Raw genomic sequence first — 12,262 nt, forward strand, 5'->3', positions numbered from 1 at the left:
TTCCTGTTCTAAGGCTTTTATTTAAATAACTCTATAGTTTATGGGCTTCTCAGGTGAAAATTAGCCCAGCTGTCAGCTGATAGTGCGCTTTAAATAATACCCTGAATGTTGAAAAGGTATTTCCCCGGCACACAGCCAGAAACATCGGAATCTGGAGCACAACTTCTGTGTATTGTCATTTTAAGACTGAACAGACAGGTTGAACATGAACTACAACAGATTATTGCTGCTAGGGGGAGGTTAAACTTCCCTGCACTAAAATGCAAACAATGCTCTTGTTCTCAGCCTTTTAATTTTTCTAACTGCTTTTACAGAGATTTCTTTTATTTAATTCTCACAACAAGCCTAGAAGGTGGCTACTCTTATGACCTTAATTTTACAGAGGAAATGGAGTCTTCAAGCAGTTTCACACCTGGGCTGTGGCCGAGCAGTCTACACCCACAGCCCATGCTCATCACCTCTGCAACCCGCTGCCTCCGCGGTACTCTTCTGCTTCTGTGGACATTTCAAACCAAATTTGCAGAAGAGCACAAGGAATCTGAACAGTCATTTTAGCAAAGCTAAAATGTCACATGCTATGATGAACTAGGTGCATACAAACACGGAGGGTTTATAAGCTATGGTAGAAGATTTTAATAATTGGTAATGAGTATGGATTAGTGGTTAAGTGAGAATTACTCTTATTTGTTGTTTTTCTTTCTTTCCTTTTTACAACCTCGAAAGGCAAGAAGAATCCCTCTCATTTGGTGCATCATGTAATGCATGATGTAATCAGTTATTTATGTATCTAAGTCCTTCATTTAGAAAACCTGTATGTAGTTACTTCCCGGGAGCCGTCACCTGTGCCCTATATCATTTTATTCTTAATCGGAGTTTCAATGGCTTGTCATTTAGTTCCTTTCACGTCACAAAAGAGGAGTGCCTTAGGAAGAGTGGAGAGGCTGAGTTCACACACAGGCAAGTGGAAAATCTTCAAGTGTTCTGGCAACACTTGGACACTCCCAACACTCAGCAGTGAAAAAGCCAACATTTGCCAAATTTCTAAACTGTGCTTATCAGTCAGGTTGTTTGTTTCAATCCCCCTTTATCCATCTTTTCTTTCCTTAGCAAGGTTACCACCAATAGCTCTTTATGGTACTAGTGGGATGCTGACAGTACACGTTTAAAATGTAGGACAACAGATTTTGAAGCTTTTGATGACATACAGCAGATAGATTTGGAAATGCCTAAGAACTTCTCATTTTAACTTTCCTCCTGATAGAATCTATTTGTATCACTAGTTTTAGTCTTGTAGACTTGGAGGGAGTGGTGAAAGATGAACGGGCAGGGCTCAGCCACAAGGGGAGAAAAACGTCATCCACCCCCCAGAATAGCAACAGCAATAAATATGGTCATGTCGCTCTTCTGCTGAGGCTGTAACGACAGACGGGATCACATTAACGGCACCCAGCAGGCCCACTGGCTACAAGGGGTGGCTCAGAGCTTTGGAAGGAACGTGTACAAAGTTGGTGCTGATTTCAGAGCTATGACTTAGCACAGAAAGAAACAGGGCACAGGGTCTAGATCCCAACTCAGAGCTAGAGGGGGGTTGGCACTCTCTTGACCACAGGGGAGGACATTCTAAATCAGCTTTCAGGACAGCTGGCTCAGGGCTCTTGAAAACGGAGCTGAGAACTTCCCTGCATGTCTGCCTGAGAACTTGCTGTTATCTGCAGCTGCCACAGCCATCAAGGCACAAGCGTAATCAGGAAGGTAAAAAAGAGGGCTCTCATTGGTCATCAGTTATTTAAAGAGGGCCCATCAGATTTCAGTGCCTTCTTTGCACAGAATCAGCACCTTGGCTCTGGGAAGTCTAACAGGAAGGAACATCTCCCTTCCTTCAAAACTCATCAAGGCTCTTCTTCCAGACAAAGCCACTAGGTTCTAGCCATTTCAGTGGCTCCAGAAGCCTCATCTTCATCTATTTTCGTATATATTCCAATTTCGTATACTGTATGGCTGTATCTCTGGGGAGTTGCAGTTTTACCGTCTTCTTTTGCCACTTGAAACTGGCAGGATGGGGCTTATGCATTTTCATAACTTGCATACAGCAGGAGTCTCTTAGACTGAATAGTTTTCAAGCTAACATATGTAGCTGATTCTTCCCATGTTTTTTGGAAACCAAGGCATTGCCTGAATTTGACTGGTTTCCCTTTTTCTGCTAAATTTCCTGCTCTAAAATGATGCAGTTTCTTATAAAGCCAAGCTTTTCCTCTGCCGTCTTTGCAGTTCACTGACTTCTCCGGCTTGTCCCCACAGGGAGTCCCTGGAAGCAGGTTCACTTTGGCCACATCACCCCTTTCTCTCATGGCACTTTTGCAGGCACAGACTCGACTCCGTGCTTTCATTTGTTTCAGTTACATGTTGAGGATTTAAATTCACCTTTTCTCTATGGATTGCAATATTGCTTTTATTTGAAAAGCATGGTACTTAAGAAATGAAAACCAATGTTTTACATTTTGGTATCTCTGTAAAATTCAGCACTGTGTTCTATTGTCACTGTTATCTTATGCTTCTTTAGGATCTTAAGACCAACAAGATAAATGAAGTATGTTTTTATAGTTCTGTAATTGTGCTCATGTTTGTGCTCTCACTGTCCCTGGTAATGGGTGGTTAAAAAAAAAATCATGCCAGTGTGTTGAAGCTGGTGCCAAAGGAACATAAATGATTATTGCTGCTCAGGGTCTGCTGCTGCCCAGAACTTTAACTGCCCTATTTAGACAGTCACAAAGCAAAATCTTACTCAGAGAAACTTTTGCAACTGTAGCATTTTCTTTCTTTAAAGCTTATGTCTGAGTTTTCATGCCATGTTTCTCATGTAGCCAGAGACAATGCAGACATAAATTAATTTTTCTATGTATTATTTAGTGATGAAAAGAACACAAAAGCAAGGACATTAGAAAAATAAATTTCAATGCATTCTTACATATTCTAATTTGAATGACAAAGCTGTGTTCCAAATGATCTTAAATCCCTGGAAAGATTTCTTTAAATATGAAAGAAGAATGATAAAATCAATTGTCCAGGAAGACTATTTGAATCATGTATTGGGAAACAGCAAGAGAAAGGCACTTTCCACTGAGAGGATAGTTAAAATGTACAGAAACACATTTTAAATTAGCAAGAAAGCACTTAACTTTAGGAAATATAACTAACTAAAAGCTGCAATTTCAAACCTAAGCATTAAGTATCCTCTATGCAGCGTGCTTTTCTAAGATGGTGTCTAATGTATCCTACAGGCGTTTATAGTTGCAAACATTTATAAATAGACCTCTTTATTGTTCTTAATAAGACAAATGTTTGTGATGTTACTAGTTTTATTCAAATGTTAGATGACAGTGGAAAGTGCCTCTTTTTTTTTCTCCTAGAATTTTTTACTTTCGTATTATAAGTGATGTTTGCAGAATATTAATGTAACCATTGAGATGTTCTTTTAATGATCTTCAACAGGCATAGCATGACGTCAAGAAATAAATCTGTGTGGAAATATGAGTAGGATCTAATTATTTTTATTCTTTGTTATTTCTTTCTTTATAAACTTTAATTTCCAGCTAGTAGTGATTATCTCACATGTATTTTTGAAGTATAAGCATCTAAAATTCATTGTAAACCATTAGAGAGTTGCCAACAGTGAAGTTACAAAGTGCAACCAATCTAGCAGGATAGCTCCTCTCTAGAGAACATATTAATAGCTGACATTTACCCAGAGTATTAAAAAAACAGTTTTTTTAACCATTCTATCATTATTATTTACTTATGTACCATGTGCTAAAATTGTGTTAAATAGTTAACAATGTTAAAAAAATCACAATCCTCAAAATATTCCAATAAAAGTGGTATAATTACTTTACCTGGGTTATAGATGAGGAAGCCATGCCCATGATCACATAGCTGGTAAGCAGTGAAGCCAGGATTTGAATCCAGTTCTGGCTTTAGAATTTGAGCTCTTAATTACAACTGCGTATCCTGGAGTGAAGGGTAATGCTAAGTGACAGTGGAGAAGTTACACAGTGAAGTCATTGCACTCATACAATGGGAAGATTCCATGACCCAACCAGTATGTCCAAAAACCAAGAAACTGAACTGAAGTCAGGCTGTGATGCTGGCAGGTAAAGAGAGGGCCCTAGAGTTGGTCCTGCATACCGGCTGAGGTGAGTGGTAGGCCACACCAAGGCTGTGGGACGTGGTTAGAGCATATAGGGAGTTTGTAGCTAGAAGCACTGGGTTTTAGTTACAGCTATACTGATTATTAGTGAGGAGTGAACTTGACACCTCAGTGCTAATTTCTTATTTCTACCAGAAGGGTTGTTGGAAAAATAAAATGAGTACTGTTTACAAAGGCACGTTGTAAACTTTTAGGAGGAAATTAGTTATTGTTAGAGCAATGTTGGGACAGATTTGTAACAAGTGTTGGTTTACTTTCAGCGAGATGTTCTCTCTACCCTGTTTCTCCCAGTTTTTTTATGAACTCTAAACAATCTTGGGCAAAAATTTCCTAAGGTAAAACAATTAGTGACTTAGGGAATAGGTGATATTTATATGTAGGACTAGAGAAATCAAACCGATGACTGTGGTTGTGCCTCATAAAGTAAGGCCAGATCTTGTAGTGGAAAGAACACAATCTCTGGACCAGACTGATAGGTTGAAGTCCCAATTTTGACATGAACAGTGTGAGTTTGGGAAATTTTTTGTTCCTCAGTATTCTCATCAGTAAAACAGGAATGATATTTCTCCCTCCTTTTAAGGATTTTGCAAGTGTTAAGTACAATATTCATATAAAGCCCTTAAAACATTTCCTGGCACACAGAAAACACTTCAAGGAATATTAGCAATCAAGTGGTGCAAATGCATCTTTGATTGGTCTACATTCATGTACTTATTCTGAACATGTACACCATTCATCACAGAATGGATGAAAGAGCATAGATAGATATGTCAAATCCTTTTCACAAGAAAAGTGAATTTTCACTGAAAGTGAATTTCCTAACTAAAAGAATTTAGTGCATCATTAGCATTATTAGCCATTCTTTGGGAAACTAGAATATTAAACTATTATAAGTCTACAATAACCTCACAGCAAAGGTGTCCTGAATTAATAAGTTGTACTTGTTATTAAATATGATTATTTGTTCTGGGATGCACTGAAAAACCAGAGAAAACATTTTAGAGTTTCAAAATCAAGTCTGGGCTGTTCTAAGGTTGTTGAGGTTTTTGTTTAGAAGCCCTCAGAGGTCAGTCTGTGGTTTTTGAGGGGAAGGTGGTGGAATCTTAGCACCTGGAACCTGGGAACTCTTAACTGGTGGCTTGACACCATAAGGTTTTACCAGACTGTTTCGTGGAGGTTGTTTCAAATTATTTAACTTTTCTTCTAGACACTGTAAGTCAGTCTTTTGACTCTGACTATTGTGTTCTGAAAATTTTACAGATGAAGGAAAACTAGGGATTGAGAATTGGGATGGTTCATCAATTATACACTAAATTGATAGTCTGTAAATTTTACCTGCATGAGAAAAACCTGGAGGGCTTGTTAAACCAGATTTCTAGACTCTACTCCCAGAATCTCTGATTCAGAATATGCATTTCTAAGAAGTTAGGTAATGTTGCGCTGCCTGTCAGGGGTCCATACTTTGTGAACCACTGCAATAAATCAAATACAGTACAGGAGTCAAGTTGATTGGAACTTTAGTAAACTAGCCAGAATCATCACAGTTCTTTATCAAATCAATGTACTTGATGAGCCATCTTTTATCTCATTTAATTAGATAATGTTTAGAATTTTATAGACAGTTGAGAATATCAGCTAACAAGAATTGTTCACATTCAAGATAAAAATTCTCAGAAAAAAAGTTTTAAATAAGGGCTCTTCTTTTTTTGGGGGGCGCTCATTGCTCCTTGGTCCCCAATGCATTGTTCCCAGAATATTGATCACAGAGCCCCTTTGACACAGTATAACTTTGTCATGGCACCGAGCCTTGGTCACTGAGCACCTGTCCACAGTGTGCTGTGGTTCTAGTACGTCTTGGCCACACACAGTCTGCTTGCTTTCTTATGCCTGTGCCTGTGTGGGTGAACACCCCCCCACCCTGCCATTTATTCTTATGTGTATCTCAATTAAAAATCTTATGTAATTCACATGGATCAGATTACAGGCATGGGTCAAGGCTGAGCAAGGTAGTTTCTGGGTGTTTATTAATGGTTTTAACATTGCTACTGTCAGGAGAAAGTGGAGACAATTCTGTTTTTTCTACAGGTATAAAATCTTTTTTAATGGCTGGCTGTAGTGGCTCATGCCTATAATCCTAGCACTTTGGGAGTCTGAGGTGGGCGGATCGTGAGGTCAGGAGTTTGAGACCAGCCTGGCCAACGTGGTGAAACCCCGTTTCTACTAAAAATTAGCCAGGCATGGCAGCTTCTCGGGAGGCTGAGGCAGGAGAATTGCTTGAACCCAGGAGGTGGAGATTGCAGTGAGCCGAGACCACACCATTGCACTCCAGCTCTGGGCAACAGAGCAAGATGTTGTCTCAGAAAAAAAAAAAGATGTTTTTTAATTTTGGAAAATTTGGTTTTGAACTAGCTTAATTAGGTGAATATATTCTCTGGAGAATATCACCATTTCTGTTTTCTAACTTGTTAAGAAAGAAAAATAGCAGGGGATTGGTTATTCTTAACAACATAGAGACCTCTTGTGGTCATTCATGAAAGTACTTGAAAAAACAGAAATCCAGAGTATTCTAATTTGTCAGGTTTCTCTAGCTTAGTTGTCATTCATTTTTTTTAAAAAAATATAGGAATTACCTAATACCTGTCAAAATATATGTGATGTCAGCAATAGGATATTTACATAATGATAACATATAAATATACATGCACCTCAGCCATTACAGTACTCCAGGATGAAGTAAAACTTTACTGAAGCATAAAACAAAAACATGTAAGAAATTGCACAAAACCTAAGTGTCTAGTTTGAGGAATTTTCCCCAAACTGGATATATCTGTGTAGCGAGCATATTTAATAGATTTTTATCATAATTTTATAGGTAAGATGACTCAGGCTCAGAAGTTATGTGATTCATTGTTTTATAACATCAATCAAATCCATAGGAACTTCATTCACTCAGAGATAGGTAAAATGAAGAAAGAACTTGCAATAAATATTAACATAAAAGTCACTTTGCGGAGCCACGATCTACAGTCTACATTTATAAATATGAAAATTTGTCAAATGAAATTACTTTTACATATAGAATTTCTAGAGCAGTAGACTACTAGGTCACAATTTATTATTATTTTATTTGTTGTTGGTAGTGGTTACCTGCTATTTTTCTCCATTAATTAATTAGCAGTTTGGGTGCATCTTCTATGTACCAAGCACTGTTCTGGGTTCCTGGTGATACCAAAATGAATAATATTGGATCTTTGCCTTTAAGAGACTCAGAGTCTGATGCACCAGAAAGACATATAGACTGTAGTTTAATAATACAGCAGTTTGACAAGGGCTCTAATGGGACAGTATCCATTTGCATGAACTCATTTTCAATAAGGTGATTGTATTTCTCTCCGAAGTCCACCTCAGGCTGGCTAAAGCTTGCAAGTCCACAACTTTCTGTCTTTGGTTTAAGGCTGGCACTGTGTAATAGAAGATAATACTTGACTAGTAATCAGAAATTTTGTGTCCGAGATGTAGTTCTGTCAGTTACCGGCTCCAGGAATTCGGACTAGTCTTTCACTTACTGAACTTCATTTCTTCATCTATAACTTAGGGATGGTAGCGACCTTACAGGCTATCATGAAGATCAAAAGAGATTGTAAGGAAGTGGTTTGTGATCTTTAGATGCAGATGCTCTACTTTATATCTTTTGTTTAGAAAGTATTAATGTTAAACATCAATGCAGTAATCAGTTCATTCGGTGTTTACTAGTTCATGGTTTTGCTGCTGAGATGTGCTAGAGAAAGTGCTCAGTGTTTGATAGTGGGCAGATTGACATGTGCATATCCATGTTCTTCCTAAGGATAGTGAAGAGAATGAAAAGATATTAAGTATAGTGGGTGTGTTGGAGATGGAGAAGGAAGCAAAACTAAAGTTGATTGGGACAGGAAAAGGTACCAAAAGCAAATTAGTATGCAAACTTACTTATTCACAAATTTACCCGGGGTTCTCTTTCTCCTCATCAAAACAATTTATTAAATACTAAATAAGATAGATACATTCAATGGTATACCAGTAAATATTTAACAACCAATTTTCTGGGAAAAGGTTAAACATGATAGCATTTACTGAGTACTGTAAATAGTCCTACCATGGCCAATTTCAAGTCACTAACATGACGTCACTGAACTGAGAGGAAAAGATATGCAATAGCACATCCTTATATACGATTTCCATTGCGTGGCTATGATAGTCACAGATCAACGCAGGAGTACAGACAATACACATAATTAAGAAGTGATGAGTTTAAAATATTTGCTAGCTTTATTTTCGAAATAATTCATTTAAATGCAAGTCAGTTTGATTTAATTTTTAAGAATAGCTGAGTTGAACATCCACTTTGCAAATCCTGAAAATTTAACAATCAGCTATCATGAGCCAGTGGGGGCACCACCATGGATATATGTGTTAGTGTGGTACTAGTTATGGTAAAGATTATCATAACTTTTCTGGGGAGCCTATCTGTGTTAGGTGCCCTGCTCTATATTCCTACTATAACTTTCTAGATGTCACAGCAAGTACCACACTGTGTTGAGATCTCATTTCTTTGCCTTCACACTTGATTTCCTTAAGGCCAGTGATTGTAACTGACTTTGAACTCTGTTTGTTCTCTATCTAGCACTGTGCCTGGGACACTTAGGGCTCAAAAAATTTATATCAAAAACAAATTTACCTGCTCCTGGCTCTTGTCCTCAAGGAGCCCACTATAATGGTATCTACAAAAATGATCTACAAGACTCATAGATACAGAATACACAGTGCAGTAGAAGCTCTGAATAAACACGTGAATGGATAATAAGGTTTTTATATTACCAACAGTGGCTTTTATTGGGATGGGAAAAAAGTGATTATAGATCATTGAAATTAGACGTAGCAGTTCTATTGTGATAAAACAAGCACATTTTTCCTTGTGTCATCTATTTATTCTTTTAGTGTTCACATCTTTAACAGGTAAGAGCAACACATTCATTATAGAACAATTAGAATATACAGAAGCATAAAGAAATAAAAGCTACCTATATTTTACAAGGTTGATATATTAGTGAGGATAGGTTAAGACAATAGCATCCAGAAAGCACCAAATAACAGTGCCTTACACAAGATCCTTTATTTCTTCTTCAAGTGAAAGTTTGGAGGTTTGCAGACTGAGGTTGGTGTGGGTTCTGCTCCTCGGTGTCTTTAGAAGCTCAATTTCCCCCAAGCTCATGGCCCAGCTATTCCTAGGGCATGGCCCCATTTTTCATGGTCCAGGTCAGAATGCATTCCCTGAAGCAGGATAGAGGATGGGATGAAGAAGAGGCATGGGGCTGATTGTCTCTTTAAGGAAGATTCCCAAGTCTTTGCTATTGTAAACAGTGCTGCAATGAACATTCGTGTGCATGTGTCCTTAGTAGGGACGTGGATGAACCTGGAAACCATAATTCTCAGCAAACTGACACAAGAACAGAAAATCAAACACCGCATGTTCTCACTCATAGGCAGGTATTGAACAGTGAGAACATGTGGACACAGGGAGGGGAGCATCACACACTGGGGTCTGTGTGGGGGAACTAGGGGAGGGACAGTGGGGGGTGGGGAGTTGGGGAGAGATAGCATGGGGAGAAATGCCAGATATAGGTGATGGGGAGGAAGGCAGCAAATCACACTGCCATGTGTGTACCTTTGCAATAATCTTGCATGTTCTTCACATGTCCCCCAAACCTAAAATGCAATAAAAAAAAAAAGAATTTGTCACAGTTATTTCCTTAAATTGGAAATAGATGAATGGCTAGGCTAGAAGGTTATGCCCGTTTTCATGATTCTTGAAGCATATTGACACATTTGCCTTTAGAAGTTCTGTGCATGTTTACACTCACAATGAGATCTATGAGTACTTTGTACTAAAGACCAAATAATCAATCAAGCCATTCAGTGTTTCCTCTATGGCTTTGCTGTGGGCAAGAATGTGATGGAAAAAGTTTCAGTGTTTGATGGACTAGGGCTTTATTGTCAGTACTTTTTTGGCTGCAAGTGACACATGGCTTATCAAAAGTATTGGAATTTATTCAAATATTTAGAATGATTTAGTATTAGTGTTGGTGCAAAAATAAGTGCAATTTTTGCCATTGAAAGAAATGGAATAGAAAAATAGGAATCTGAAGGTGGAGAATTAAAAAATGAAGTTCTGGAGAGGAACGGGAGAGAAGGATTATATGTGTAGTTGTAAAAATTTTGAGACCTAAAGAGAGAGGATGAAATGTAAGATGATGTCCTCCTAATGTCAGTGGATGGGCTTTTACACATATGTTTTTATCAATGGCTACATTCTAGGCAATACCCTGGGTGCTTTTTATACATCCTTTCTTGAATTTCTATAGCTATCTGGGTAGGCATATATTTTTACGTATTCATTTTTTACACACAATGAAGTCAAAGCTCAAGAAAGTTCAAGTTAGAGTAGAGCTAGAATTTAAACCCCACTCTGTCTGACTTCAGAGTTTGACTCTTACCCCTCTTATTTATTTATTTATTTTTTTGAAATGGAGTCTTGCTCTGTCACCCAGGCTGGAGAGCAAAGGTATGGTCTCGGCTCACTGAAACCTCCGCCTTTCGGTTCAAGCCATTCTCCTGCCTGCTTCAGCCGCCTGAGTAGCTGGGATTATAGGCACGTGCCACCACGCCCAGCTAATTTTTTGTATTTTTAGTAGAGAAGGGGTTTCATCATATTGGCCATGCTGGTCTCGAACTCTTGACCTCAGGTAATCCATCTGCCTTGGCCTCCCACAGTACAAGGATTATAGGCATGAGCCACTGAGGCTGGCCTCCCCTCTTAATCTTAAGTGTGAACTGATAAAAACAATTTTGGCAAGGAGTTCACTTTTGCTATAGCACTTGAATTAACTGAAGTATATAAAAAGACATTATCAAATCTTGAAAAATGAAGTACTGTAAAGGCAAGGAAGAACCTCATGAGATTTTCTTTTCCAGGGGCCCTTCTCTGACTTGGGTTGGCCGCCTGCTCCTCTTTTCTCATAGTACTCTGTTTTCACCTTAAGACAGTCCTTTTCTTTATTGTGGTTGTCTATTTCCTTGATTGTCTCTACTGCCAGATTATATCTTGAGTGTCAGGCATCAGATCTTACACATCTTTATATTACCAGGAACCAGCACAATGTCTGGAACATTGTAGGTGCTCAATAAATATTTGCTGAATAAATTGGACAGGGGTTTATTCCATGGTTATATTTATACATATTACTGAAAGAGATTTTTAAAATAAACTTACTATATGATGCCAAATTTTCAGAGACTTACAATAATGACTAGACTAGTATAAAGTTATGATTCTGACCATGGTTATAAACAGAATGTTTATAAGGCAACTGAACCTGTGAATATTACTGAGTGCCTACAACGTGACAGGCTGTTTTGAGTGTTTAACATTTTATTATAAGTTTTTCACAAAAATCTTTTGAGGGAAATAATAAAATTATTCTTCTCACGTAGTAAATGGAAAAACCAGGACATGAACTTAGGCAGTACTGTTCTAGAATTTTTGTATTTAGCAACTAGGTTATTTTATATCGCCATTGTTTATTAGCTGTTTATGAGAAAAACAATCTTTTTGCATGACTCCATAGTGGCATCTTTTTTTTTCTTTTACAAAGCACAGTTTAATTATCAAAATCAAGAACTTACTGTTTATACAGGACTCTATTCTACAGCAGTTAGTTAAATTTCAGAAATTGTTCCATTAATGTCATAGTAGCATCTTATAATGAAAACTCATAGATCCTTTTCCTGTTGCTTTGTCTGTCCACCGGAACTTCCTTTCCAACGAAGGAACAGACTCCAAGGCAACCCCAAGTATCTTGGGAAATTGCTGCTTTTATACCTGAGCAACCTCCAAACCGAAGAGTAATTTGGTATCACCATTTTTCCTTACTGCCCTTCATAACCAGGGACTTGTATTTTTTTATTTTTTTCTCCTAAAAAAATAACCGTTCAATTGCACCTCCCACGTGCACTCTTAGTTTT

General features: G+C 37.9%; 1 long non-coding RNA gene across 1 annotated transcript; it reads right to left on the reverse strand.

The window, feature by feature from the left end:
• Positions 1-9,391: 9,391 nt before the first annotated feature.
• Positions 9,392-12,017, reverse strand: LOC135277957 (uncharacterized). The gene is made up of 3 exons (XR_010345491.1): positions 11,924-12,017; positions 9,906-9,946; positions 9,392-9,653 (listed from the first exon to the last, which is right to left on the reverse strand). It is a non-coding gene; the product is annotated as an uncharacterized LOC135277957 (long non-coding RNA).
• Positions 12,018-12,262: the final 245 nt, after the last annotated feature.

The sequence above is a fragment of the Aotus nancymaae genome, unplaced genomic scaffold (genome assembly GCF_030222135.1).
Source record: "Aotus nancymaae isolate 86718 unplaced genomic scaffold, 86718_ANA_hifiasm-v0.15.2.pri h1tg000036l, whole genome shotgun sequence".
NCBI classification, from domain to species: domain Eukaryota; kingdom Metazoa; phylum Chordata; class Mammalia; order Primates; family Aotidae; genus Aotus; species Aotus nancymaae.